This window comes from Pleurodeles waltl, chromosome 2_1 (genome assembly GCF_031143425.1).
Source record: "Pleurodeles waltl isolate 20211129_DDA chromosome 2_1, aPleWal1.hap1.20221129, whole genome shotgun sequence".
Taxonomy (NCBI): Eukaryota; Metazoa; Chordata; class Amphibia; order Caudata; family Salamandridae; genus Pleurodeles; species Pleurodeles waltl.
This window is the reverse complement of record NC_090438.1, coordinates 703861880-703875941: the sequence shown is the minus strand read 5'-3', so window position 1 is coordinate 703875941 and position 14062 is coordinate 703861880. Positions and strand designations below refer to the sequence as shown.

Below are 14062 nucleotides of genomic sequence, written 5' to 3'. Positions count from 1 at the left end.
GCCTGCAACGGTACACAGACACTCTGCCCTGCCCTGTGGCCGGCATCAGCGCACCAGGGCCCAAGCCTCGTCCTTGGCCGCTGGTGTGCAGTCTGAGGCCAAGTGCGGAGGTGAGCTGCTCCCACGAGACGGCGTTGGAGTGCGAGGACCCGGGGGCTACCCACTGCCTGCGGTGATGTACAGCTTCGACGGGGAGCCCTGCCTCGGACACGAAGACCCGGCTGCAAGGGGAAAACCCATCACATGCTCCATTGAGTTTGAAGAGGATTACTGGATCCTGCATCTCCGGCATCCTCATGTGGCATCTGAACAGAATCAAGGTACCTGGGACTGATCACCCTCACTACAGAAAGTGGGCAAGAGAAATTCTGAGTGTGCAAGCTCATCAGTCTTCCCACCTGGACAGGTGTGTAGGGGACCGACCTTCAGGACCGTAAAAAAAATACATATTTAAAAGTGTGAAACATAAAAGAACAAGAGGCCGCAAGCCAGGCCCCGGCATAGAACCATGAGCTGGGGATGCATGTGTCTGTCACTGTGCTACCCCCATTTAGTCAACTAGCAGATCCAGCCACAGCCACACCCCAACAGGCTGAGGCACTATTCCAAGCTACACGAGAGAGTGATGGTGGAGTGCAAAGGTCCCTCCTGCTGCACTTTCGGGGCGGCGAACTCTACGACTTATTGAGCTGTTGCCAAACACTGGCAGCGATGATGACTTAGACACAGCGGTTGACACCCTAAACATGTATTTCGACCCGCAGCTTAACCCGGACTATGAGAGGTTTTAAGCTGAGGCAGGCCCAGCAAAGCGACACAGAATCAGTGGACATGTTTTACGTATGACTGCGCAAGCTGGCGAGCACCTGCACAAGCATCAACCAACATGAGGAGATGAGAGCACAGATAAAATCGGGATGCCGTTCCAAGGTACTACGCAAGCTGATCTTGCACCAACCTGGCTCGATTAAACACTCATCCCTGTATAAAACACACGAACTGTCCAATAGTCGTGTGGATGACGTGGCAGCGGCCCTGGCGCAGTCCACCCCAGCTCAGGGACCAATCGAATTGAGGCCAGTAAAAGAAGAACAAGTTGACACCATACAGGGACGAACAAAGCCCACGAAGACTGGCTCGACCCCCTAGAATGGAGGAGAAAAGTTGTGGGAACTTCAGCCTCGAACACCTGGAGTGTGCTGGCGAAAGGAAAAATGCGGTAAGCCTAACCATTTTGACAAGGTCTGCTGGGGAGGGCAGCCCAGGCCAGGGACAACATCTGCAAGAAGGGCGGCGGTGAAGCAAGTAACGCCAGCCGAAGACATGGGGGCAGTGACACTAGACACCTACCCAAGCGCTATCCCATACGAAGACGATGAGGATGAGGACATATTTGTCATCTCGTTTGCTGACAGATCAGACCAGAGGCGGCGACCACCACCCATGTGTACCATAACTATTAATGGTGCACCGGTGACCACGATCATCGACACAGGGGCATCAGTGAATGTCATGGACATGGAACAGTACAGCCAGATATCTCCGCCACCAGTCCTCAAACCGTGTCGCACCAAGATATATACCTATGGGGCCATAGACCTGCAACCCCTGTGAGGGGCAATCGAGGTTGCCATGGGGCATGACACGTGCCAAATTACACATGGCGGAAGGGAAGAAGTGAACTCACCTAGGATGCCACACTGCAGAAGACCTGGGACTGAAAGCTTTTGAATCAGAAGATGGCAGGGCTACGCAGCAGGTCCGGAAGGTGAGGTCAGAGCTCTTGGTGAGTCAGGAAGGCCTTCTGCTCCACAGGAAGCATTTGGTGATACCCCAGTGTCTGCAGAGCCGAGTGGTGGAGGGACCAGGGACAGCGAAGACCAAAGCCCGTCTACACAGCAAGGTATGGTTCCCCGGGATGGATGCTATGGTGGATGAACTAATGAGAAGATGCCACCTGTCCACCATCACCACCCAAGATACTACTCCTGCTCTTGTGGTAGCTGAGCCACCCAGAACACGACCTTGGTCCTGGATGAGTCTGGATTTTGGTAGTTTCCCAGATGGCAGGTTGACAGCTGTGATGATCGACTCATGCACCAGGTTCCCTGTGGTGGAGCTGGTGGTGTCCACGGCATTTGAGCACGCCTGTTCCACGCTGGAGAAGACAATCGCCCTCCTGGGTTTGCCTGACGAGATACAAACAGACAATGGTCCTCCATTCCACAGCCGGGAGTTTCAGGACTATCTATGCTCACTGGCCATATCGCATCAGCGAGTCACCCCTCAATGGCTCAATGGCCCCAGGCAAACAGGGATGTCGAAAGATTCATAAGGACCTTGATCTGCACCCTGCGAATTGGGGTAGATCAAGAAGAGGACGCTGAGTGGTGCTTACACATGTTCCTGAGGGCCTATCAGCACACACCGCACTGCACTACGGGGTGCGCCCCAGCAGGTTTAATGTTCAGGCTGCCTCCCCAAGACTGCATCCCGGCGGGCACTCGGTGTCGACCGGCTGCCTTGGACATGTCCATGACGCAGCAGAAGCAAGAACGGAAGAATGCCAAAGGCAGTGAGAGGAGGAGGGCAAAACACCACGACCTGCGTATGTGAGAGTCAGTCATTCTGAAAGACCACCATCCGGAGTGAAATTCGGGAACCCATATGAGCCTGACATCTGGAGGGTGGAGAAGATCGAAGGGACCATGGTCACTGCCAGCAGAGGGGGACAGCATGTAACCCGGAACGTTTCGTGGTTCCGGAGGGTGGAGCCTTGAGAGATGGATCCTGGAGTCGGACTCGAGGATGACAGTTGTGAAGAACACAATGGGTGCAATAATTCGCAACGAATATCGACAGGGGGGTGAAGGCGTCTTCCGCTGAGACCTGGAGAGGTCCTGTTCACACGACCCTGATATTGAGAGGAGGCCAGTGCTGGCTGGGAGAATCGAAAGATACAACCTACAGCCCAACCTGAACCCCAGCCAAAGGCAGAAAGACTTCATGTGTTAAAAGTGACCAGCATTTTGGTGTGCCTGAGGGTTTCCTGTTTCTCGCTCTCTCTTTCTCTCTCTCTATCTCTCGCTCACTCTCTCTTTAGTTCCTTTTCTCTTTTACCTTATTTTATGTTTCTTTATCATTCCCTCCCCTCTTTATTTTTCATATGCCATGTTTACAATATGTTAAAGTAGTTTATTAAAGCAAGGGAGGGATGTAGAGAGCCACCTGGGCTCTCCTATACATTGTTGCCCTAAATGTGACGATGTATGGTTTCCGAATAGAAGGTTATAAAATAAAGTGGTGCCGGACCCTTGTGGTTCTTCTGCACCAATAACCAGTAACTCCCAGTTGCAGTTTTTATTGGGCGCTAAGCGGGCCTGACTCGGGGCACCATAATTACGCACCTTGCCCCTCTACAGCGGTGAGTGTCCGAAAGTGGCATACATGTGTCTGGAACAGACTCTACCATGTCTGTCGTTTACATTGTATGCCCAGCAGCTGTTATCCATGTCATATGACAACCAATATCTTGTGCAATTTGCTGCTGTACTATTATTGATTGAGTGATTCTTTAATGAAAAAGAGTTAAAAAAATATTTACTGAAGATCTACAGATCAGAGCAGTTTTGGTCCAAACATAGCTGATAAAAGAAAGCGGAGTCTATGAGTCACACAGGTAAGAATTTTGAGCAAACTGAAAGTGATCCCTACAACCAAAGAATTATGGAATTAGATAAACACATTGGCATGTCAAAAGGGTAAAAGGAGATTGCTTATGGGTAATCTTTATTTCTACAATTCTCCTATTTCTTCTAACCATCATCCCTTGTAAAGTGGACTCAACTCCTTATATAGTGATTTACTTCTATTTACTATTTAAAAAGAACCGCTTTTCTATGATGAAATTGCTGCTGTAATCTCTCTTCTTTTTAAGTAGTGGTTATCCAGTGCCCTATTCTGGCAGGAGCCAGCAGTCCACTGGGGAATCCAGAAGCTCCAACGCACTCTGCTGAGGAATCAGGAGGACTGGATGTAATGGGATTACTGATAAATACTCATACAAGTACATTTACATTTCTCTTTATTGTTCAAGGATCTAGTTACTAACATATTAACAGGTTCATGGCCCCAAAGAAATAACAGGTTGATAGCAAATACAAATTAGACAACCCTTGGTAGTAAATTTATTAAGTTTATTAAGGAACCACTAAAACATTTAGTTCTCTAGTGCACTGAAAACCCTAAATCCTTTTTGCTTTTTATACTCCACTTTTTGCATTTTTCATACACCCACTTTCTAACTATGTTAGTTTTCTGGGTCACCAGTTGCTCTAGATTCTCTTAGACCCCACCTTCCATCACTACTGCCTGCTATTTATTTAGTCTTCTCCACCTTATCAGAAGGCTGGGTCCCTACACCACTCTTTCCATCTATCAATTTATGCACAAGGTGAGACCAATAGGATTACTGGAAAGAATGCACATGAGGTCTCCTGCTTTTCCTGAACCCACCAGACCAGAGCTTCTACCAACCCCACCTGCTTTTTCCACCTTGGCAGTGGGCCGGTCTACTGTATTGACAATTGCATATGCAAGTAGTGGAAGGAAACCTTTGTGGGCCTAATTCACAAAGGTAAACTTAGACGTTTGGTCTAAACTTAGAAGAAAAATCTAAGTTTACGACTTTGGGAATTCGAAAAGGGCATTTGCGTGTACTATCTTTAGTTCCGCACTTGGAGTTAACAAAACCCCTTTATCGGTAAAGCCAAGATTGGTCTACCATCAGCTGTAAGCAAGTCTCTGACATCCGGGAGAAGGGCTGACTCAATATGATTGATGTAAAGTCTATATAGAAAAAGGGCTAGAATAGAACCCTGTCTAGCCCCTCTTCTGACCTCACACCTGGGCGTGCATTGGCCATTAAGAACATATCTTATCACAGGTGACATGTCCTTGTGCAGATCCCTTAAAAAGGACTATGTCAATATCCACTCTGGTTGAAATCAACAGAGACCAAAGGTTGGATCTGTTGTCATGATCAAAACTGGAGGAGAGATCCATAAAGGCCACACATAATGTCCCCCACTTTGCTATTACATATTTATGAAACAAAAACTGTAAATTTAGGCACTGATCAAGAGTGCTTTATTGAGGTCCAGACCTGAACTGGAGGTCAGAAAGGATCCCATTGGTTTATACCCAGGTAGAATAGATAGCATAATCTTAATATCAACAGGAGTGTTACCACTTGTCCCCATATTCACCAAGTAGTCCCTCTAGTTTCTTTTGGGAGACTCTCACCAGCTATTTTCTATCACAAGTATATCATTACTCTGGTGTACTCATAGCTAATAGCATCATCATGGGGTCTCCTCCTTCCCCTAACCAAGGGGGTAGTGTCCACATAAGTCCAGGAAAATATTAGGGATCCATGAACAAAAATACTAAAAAGTGCAGTGAAAGTGAGAAAGTGATTTAAAAATGCATCTATCACTCAACTACATTCCAACTTAACTATGGCTGGGATAGGGTATGTTTACCCCTGGGGTGCCCCGGGCGAGGTTGTCTCGTCCTCGGCACCGGTGGACAAGGGCTGCTCCTCTGGGGGCAAATTATTTCTAGGCCATTTCTGCCCCCCCTGGGGATATTTTTTTGTTTTGATTATTTTTATTTTTTTATGTTTGGGGAGCGACCCCTGAGGCAAGGGTCAAGGGGTCACTCCGGGGGGGGGTTCTTATTAGGCCATTTATGCCCCCCTGGGGGCAGATCGGCCAATTCTTGATAGGCCAATCTTCCCCCAAAGGGGGCAGAAACCTCTAGACACCATGGATTGGTGTGTGTGTATGTGTGTGTTTTGTTTTGGGGGGGCAGCCCCTTGGGCAAGGGTCGCTCCTCATGGGGGCACATTACTGTTGGCCACAACTGTTGGCCATAACTGGCCTATTGTTGGAAGGCCCATCTGCCCCCAAAGGGGCAGAAAGCCCACCAGAGACCAGGGAAGATTTTTTTTCAAAATAAGAGGTTGTGGGTATGGCCATACCCCCACCCCAAATAAATGGGGCCAAAGTTGTTCTGCCCACCAGTGGGCAGATTGGGCCATTACCCCCGATCCACACCCCGGGGGGACAGAAAGTCTACTAGATGCCAGGGAATAAAAACAATAAAAGAAAATATTGGGGTGGTGGCTACCAACCAGTATGGGCCTGGTTATGCCCCCACCCGAACTGAAGGGGCTAACAGTTATTCAGCTCTCCCCCGCACACTAAAACATCTTATCCCATGGCAAGCAAGAGGACACTTGCTTATTTTTGTTTTTTTGTTTTACATTTGGGCCGTGAGAGCTTGGTAACTCTCAAAATCTTCCCACTTGGAATGGTGAGGCCTGCACTTTTTTTTACTTTGGGAAGCTGCCAGAAAAATCCACAAGACCTAGACACATCTGAAAACTAAACATTTAGTTGATTCCAGGGTGGTGTGCTTCACATGCACCCGCACCGTTTCCTTACCCAAAATGCCCTGCAAACCTTCAACTTTGCTGGAAAGCACACATTTTTGTGACGGAACCTTCCAGAATCTGCAGGAATCCACAAAATTCCTACCACCCAGCATTGTCTCATCTATACCGATAAAATTCCTGCTGCACTTGTAAGCCTAAAAATGTTTTTTTTCAAACTGCCCTTTTGGACCCACTTTGGTTTCCCCTCAATTTCAACGTGTTTTTGGCTCCTCCCTGTCATAAACACTTGGCCTACCCACACAAGTGAGGTACCATTTTTATCGGGAGACTTGGGGGAACACTGGGTGGAAGGAAATGTGTGGCTCCTCTCAGATTCCAGAACTTTCTGTCACCGAAATGTGAGGAAAAAGTTTTTTTTAGCCACATTTTGAGGTTTGCAAAGGATTCTGGGTAACAGAACCTGGTGAGAGCCAGACAAGTCACCCCATCTTGGATTCCCCTAGGTCTCTAGTTTTCACAAATGCACAGGTTTGGTAGGTTTCCATAGGTGGTGGCTGAGCTAGAGGCCAAAATCCACAGATAGGCACTTTGCAAAACACACCTCTGTTTTCTTTGAGAAAATGTGATGTGTCCACTTTGTGTTTTGGGGCATTTCCTGTCGCGGGCACTAGGCCTGCCCACACCAGTGAGGTACCATTTTTATAGGGAGACTTGGCGGAACGCTGGGTGGAAGGAAATTTGTGGGTCCTCTCAGATTCCAGAATTTTCTGTCACCAAAATGTGAGGGAAAAGTGTTTTTTTAGCCACATTTTGAGGCTTGCAAAGGATTCTGGGTAACAGAACCTGGTGAGAGCCCAACAAGTCACCCCGTCTTGGATTCCCCTAGGTCTCTAGTTTTCAAAAATGCACAGGTTTGGTAGGTTTCCTGTTAGAAATGGGGTCTTTGGTTGACAGTCAGGTTACCCCCTGTTCAAGCAAGGACCCTCACTCTAGTCAGGGTAAAAGAGAATCACCCTCAGCTAACCCCTGCTTACCCCCTTGGTAGCTTGGCAGAGCAGTAGGCTTAACTTCAGAGCGCTAGATGTAAAGTATTTGTACCAACACACTCAGTAACTTCATGAAAACACTACAAAATGACACAACACCACTTTAGATAATAGGAAATATTTATCTAAACAAAACAAGACCAAAACGACAAAAATCCGACATACACAAGTCAAGTTATGAATTTTTAAAGATTAAACTTAAAAATAGCGCTTAGAAACAAAAATGCTTTGATGAGATGTTAACACGGCGTCGTGACGGAGTCGTTCCCAACGAGCCGACACCAGCGGCGCCGGACACGGAGTAGTGTAGACCCCCAAGTACAGTACCTTTGGTGAAGGGTGAAAACAAGCCGATGCGCGAAGTCGGGAATCGCGGCGTCTGTGCGAAACGTTGAATCCGTGCACTTCGAACGGCGTCGGTCACGATGTGGTGCGGCGACTTCCACGGAGTCGCGGACTTCAGCGGGGCTGCTGCGGCGTCGGGCCTGCGAAAAGCGTCGCGTTCCAGCGAAGGTCACGGCGTCAGGTGCAGGCGGCGTTACCGGATTCAGCAGCGGCGGCGGTCCGAAGTTGTCCGAAGTCGATTTCCTTGGATTTCCACCAGCTTTCCTTTCAAGGGCCCAGGAACTGGATAGGGCACCACTTGTCAGAGCAGGAGTCTCTCCAGAGACTCCAGGTGCTGGCAGAGAGAAGTCTTTGCTGTCCCTGAGACTTCAAACAACAGGAGGCAAGCTCTAACTCAAGCCCATGGAGATTTCTTCACAAGATGGAAGGCACACAAAGTCCAGTCTTTGCCCTCTTACTCTGGCAGAAGCAGCACTGCAGGAAAGCTCCACAAAGCACAGTCACAGGCAGGGCAGCACTTCTTCCTCAGCTATCAGCTCTTCTCCAGGCAGAGGTTCCTCTTGGTTCCAGAAGTGTTTCTAAAGTCTTTAGATTTGGTTGCCCTTCTTATACCCATTTTAGTCTTTGAAGTCACCTTTCTTCAAAGGGGACTCACACCTTCTTGTGAAATCCTGCCTTGCCCGGGCAAGGCCTCAGACACACAGCAGGGGGTTGGAGCCGGCATTGTCAGATGCAGGCACAGTCCTTTCAGATGAGAGTGACCACTCCACCCCTCCCTCCTAGCAGAGATGGCTAATCAGGAAATGCAGGTTACACCCCAGCCCCCTTTGTGTCACTGTCTAGTGCGAGGTGAAAAACAACCCAACTGTCAAACTGACCCAGACAGGGAATCCACAAACAAGGCAGAGTCACAGAATGGTTTAAGCAAGAAAATGCTCACTTTCTAAAAGTGGCATTTTCAAACGCACAATCTTAAAATCAACTTTACTAAAAGATGTATTTTTAAATTGTGAGTTCAGGGACCCCAAACTCCACATGTCCATCTACTCTCTAGGTGAATCTACACTTTAATCATATTTAAAGGTAGCCCCCATATTATCCTATGAGAGAAACAGGCCTTGCAACAGTGAAAAACGAAATTGGCAGTATTTCACTGTCAGGACATATAAACCACATTACTATATGTCCTACCTTATCCATACACTGCACCCTGCCCTTGGGGCTACCTAGGGCCTACCTTAGGGGTGCCTCACATGTAAGAAAAGGGAAGGTTTAGGCCTGGCAAGTGGGTACACTTGCCAAGTCGAATTTACAGTATAAAAATACACTTACAGACACTGCAGTGGCAGGTCTGAGACATGATTACAGGGTTACTTGTGTGGTTGGCACATTCAGTGCTGCAGGCCCACTAGTAACATTTGATTTACAGGCCCTGGGCACCTCTAGTGCACTTTACTAGGGACTTAACAGTAAAACAAATATGCCAATCATGGAGAACCAATTACATACAATTTACACAGAGAGCATATGCACTTTAGCACTGGTAAGCAGTGGTAACTTGCTCAGAGTTGAAAAGCCAACAGCAACAGGTCAGAAAAAAAATAGGAGGCAGGAGGCAAAAAGACTAGGGATGACCCTGCATAAGCAAAAGTCCAACATGACCCCCTACCAGCCTAAAGCCAGGGGAGATCAATACCTTGATGTACTTCCCTGATTGGGGCGATAGAACAAGGTCCCAGGCCCACAACAGTAGGGGCATGTTCCAGTTCTACGCCTTCCTGACTCCAGTTGGATCCCTCTGTCCATACTCTCAGGGCCCACTAAGCTAACCCATGGGGAACCCTTCTCCACATCTGCAGACACCATCTGTGCAGCGCCTAACTTTATTTTGCTCACAGATGTATTGCAATGGGCAGATAGTACCACCAGGGCCAACACAGTGGTGTTGCCCACTCCACCCCTGGGGTGTGACTCTCGTCCCCCCCCCCAGGGGCAACTCTGTCCACCAGGACAGCAAGCCACAGTGGCCCAGACAACTGTCAGGGATGCGAGCCCGACCTCAGGCCTCTCCTAGCACTGTGATTGCGGAGAGTGGGGGGCAGTAGCCCCAGGTGCTTGACACCCTTTGACCACTCTCCCTTCCACCAGGTCAGAGAAGATAACCTGACCCTGGTCCTCCCTTCTGGGGCTCTGTACCCTCCCTCCAGGAGCGGCACCCCCAGAGTAAAGAATTGTCAGGGTGCTTGTAGAAGCAGTCCTGCACAATTCTTCCACCAGTGCAGGGATGTTAACCTGCAACTGATCCTCCAACCTGGGGTCTGTACCTTCAGGTTGGACCAGGGCCAGGGGTGAGGCTTCCCTCCCCCTGCCCTCTCTTCTGGGGTCCTGAACCACCCAACTGGGAGTGGTCCCCCCAGAAGAAAACATGGTAGGGGTACTGTTAGCAGTAGCCCCTTCCTCCAGGTCAGGGGGGACACCCTGAACCTGGCCTTCCAATCCAGGGTCTGTACCCTTAGATTGCTCTGGGGTCAGGGGTGAGTCTTTCTCTCCCCTTCCCCTACTCTCAGGGTTCTGCACCCACCCCTCAGGGAGAGTACCCCTTGAAATCACACCAGGGGGGGTGATTGGGCAAACCGCCCCCCCCTTCAGGTCAGGGTTTATCCCCTGCACCTGATCCTCCAGTCCAGGGTCTGTACCCACAGACTGGACCACTGCCTGGCAATCCAGGAATTCCTGGGGGGCATACCTAACCCCCACCAGGTCAGAGTTTACCCTCTGAACCTGGTCATCCAACCCAGGGTCACCACCCTGCGGTTGAACCACTGCCTGGCGCACCAGGACTTCCTTGGGAGCACTCTTACCCCCCACCAGGTCAGAGTTTACCTCCTGAACCTGATCATTGAACCCAGAGTCACCACCCTGCGGTTGAACCACTGCCTGGCACACCAGGACTTCCAGGGGGGCACACTTACCCCCCTCAAGGGACACACTGTCCCCAAGGGCCACACAAGAGTCTGGCTGGTGCAGGTCTCCTGACCTCTGCCCATCTGACAGAGTCTGGATTCCCCCAACCCAGAAATGGTCTCACCAAGGTCATTCATGGGGGGCTCTGCTCTCAGAGCTGACCCATGACCCTCCAGGTTCTCCACTGGGGTCCGCCACCCCCTCTCAACCCTCTGTCTGGACTTCTGCACCCCCTCAGTAGGAGTGGTACTGCCAGACACCAGAACTGGTGGGACGCTGGCTACAGCCGCCCCCCAAGTTCTCCTGACACTGTGGGATCTCCCTCAACAGATGGCCCTATGGTACAGGCTAGGCTCCCCTCCTGGTGTTCCCTCATGGAACCCTCCAGGACCTGGGACCGGATCTCGGGCACCTTGGACCTCAGCCCATCCCCATTCCCTCTCCTCAGAGACTGGTCATGGGGTCCCTCACCCATCCCACTACACTGGGACCTACCTGGGACACTAAAATCCTTCCCTACCTCACCTGGTTGGGAAATACCTAGACCACTCCTCTCAGGAGCCCCCCCAAACGCCTATTCAGACTCTCTGGTACTCACTAAGAGGTCTGCCTCCATTGTAAGCTCCCTGGGGTCAGAGAACTCACACTCCACCTGGTGTTGGCGTAGCTCTGGAAAATAAGGAGTAGACATATGCTCTCCAGCAATTACATCACTCAGCCCCTTACATGAATTAACCAAAGTACCCTTCACCCAACCATCCAGTGACTCTGCTTTGAAAAAGCGCCCCACATCACCCTCCTGAGACTGGTGAGACAGTACCCGACTGTCCCTGACACTCAACCCACACTCTTCTAGGATGTCTTCACACTCCATAACCAGGACTTCTACCTGGGGGGAACCCTCTGCCTGTCACTCTCACCTAGAGCCAGTAGAGTGTCCCTCCCACCAGTAGGAAAATGATTCCCCATGCCAGTTCCCCAATCCACCTCAAGGACCCTGTGCATCACTGGAGCTACCTCATACCCCTGAACCTCCTGGCGTGTGTTAACTCCCTCCTTCAAGTAGGGCACCACATCTCTGGGCATGTGCACTTCTTCAGCAGTACTGGATACAAGATTTTTGCTGCCACCATCTGAACTGGACTCAGCCCTCATGGTCTCCAGCTTCAGCTCTTCACAGCTCAGCTCTTGAGCTGTAATCCTTCCTTTTTCCAGGACTAAGGCTCTCTTCTCCTCAGCCCTCTCAAGCTCTGCATCTAGCTCTTCCAGACTCCGGATTTGAGCTAGGAGCCAATCATCTCTTTCTGTTCCCTCCTCAGGGCCACTGCCCTCCTCCTCAGAGTAGTCCTCCTCCTCAGAGTAGTTATCCTTCTCAGACTCAATTTGGTGGTGTTGCCTGACAACGTTTCAGTTCATACTGAAACAGGGCTGACTCAAGATCCTCCCTTCTGGATTTCCTGTTCACAGCCAGTCCCCTTTCCATGCAGAATGCTTTAAGCTGCAACTTTTTATACATAAATAGGTGCCAGAAATTGACTTCCATTCTGCAAAGGCTTCACAACCAAAAACCAAAGTCCAAAAATATTAGCAATACTTCCAGGAGGACATCAGAGAACAAAAAGCAGAATCACAAGACAAGTAGTATGTGGTCACGTAGTGGTCTGAACTCAAAACAGTAGTGTACACTTAATCACTGTATGTCAAGTACAAATACAAGTCCAAATCCCAACCGCTGATCACCAATGTTAGAAATGGGGTCTTTGGTTGACAGTCAGGTTACCCCCTGTTCAAGCAAGGACCATCACTCTAGTCAGGGTAAAAGAGAATCACCCTCAGCTAACCCCTGCTTACCCCCTTGGTAGCTTGGCAGAGCAGTAGGCTTAACTTCAGAGCGCTAGGTGTTAAGTATTTGTACCAACACACACAGTAACTTCATGAAAACACTACAAAATGACACAACACCACTTTAGAAAAATAGGACATATCTATCTAAACAAAACACAACCAAAACGACAAAACTCCGGCATACACAAGTCAAGTTATGAATTTTTAAAGATTAAACTCAAAAATAGCGCTTAGAAACAAAAATGCTTTGATGAGATGTTAACACGGCGTCGTGACGGAGTCGTTCCCAACGAGCCGACACCAGCGGCGCCGGACACGGAGTCGTGTAGACCCCCAAGTACAGTACCTTTGGTGAAGGGTGAAAACAAGCCGATGCGCGAAGTCGGGAATCGCAGCGTCTGTGCGAAACATTGAATCCGTGCAGTTCGAGCGGCGTCGGTCACGATGTGGTGCGGCGACTTCCACGGAGTCGCGGACTTCACCGGGGCTACTGCGGCAGCGGGCCTGCGAAGAGCGTCGCGTTCCAGCGAAGGTCACGGCGTCAGGTGCAAGCGGCGTTACCGGATTCAGCAGCGGCGTCGGTCCGAAGTCGGCCGAAGTCGATTTCCTTGGATTTCCACCAGCTTTACTTTCAAGGGCCCAGGAACTGGATAGGGCACCACTTGTCAGAGCAGGAGTCTCTCCAGAGACTCCAGGTGCTGGCAGAGAGAAGTCTTTGCTGTCCCTGAGACTTCAAACAACAGGAGGCAAGCTCTAACTCAAGCCCTTGGAGATTTCTTCTCAAGATGGAAGGCACACAAAGTCCAGTCTTTGCCCTCTTACTCTGGCAGAAGCAGCACTGCAGGAAAGCTCCACAAAGCACAGTCACAGGCAGGGCAGCACTTCTTCCTCAGCTATCAGCTCTTCTCCAGGAAGAGGTTCCTCTTGGTTCCAGAAGTGTTTCTAAAGTCTGTAGAATTGGGTGCCCTTCTTATACCCATTTTAGTCTTTGAAGTCACCTTTCTTCAAAGGGGACTCATACCTACTTGTGAAATCCTGCCTTGCCCGGGCAAGGCCTCAGACACACAGCAGGGGGTTGGAGCCGGCATTGTCAGATGCAGGCACAGTCCTTTCAGATGAGAGTGACCACTCCACCCCTCCCTCCTAGCAGAGATGGCTAATCAGGAAATGCAGGTTACACCCCAGCCCCCTTTGTGTCACTGTCTAGTGCGAGGTGAAAAACAACCCAACTGTCAAACTGACCCAGACAGGGAATCCACAAACAAGGCAGAGTGACAGAACGGTTTAAGCAAGAAAATATTCACTTTCTAAAAGTGGCATTTTCAAACGCACAATCTTAAAATCAACTTTACGAAAAGATGTATTTTTAAATTGTGAGTTCAGTGACCCCAAACTCCACATG

The 14062-nt window shown here is 49.7% G+C and overlaps 1 protein-coding gene across 1 annotated transcript in view; it reads left to right on the top strand.

Annotated features, from left to right (window-relative positions):
• The window catches only part of ABCA13 (ATP binding cassette subfamily A member 13), a 2435905-nt gene that overhangs the window by 240966 nt on the left and 2180877 nt on the right, over positions 1 to 14062 (top strand). The gene's annotated exons all lie outside the window — the stretch shown is intronic.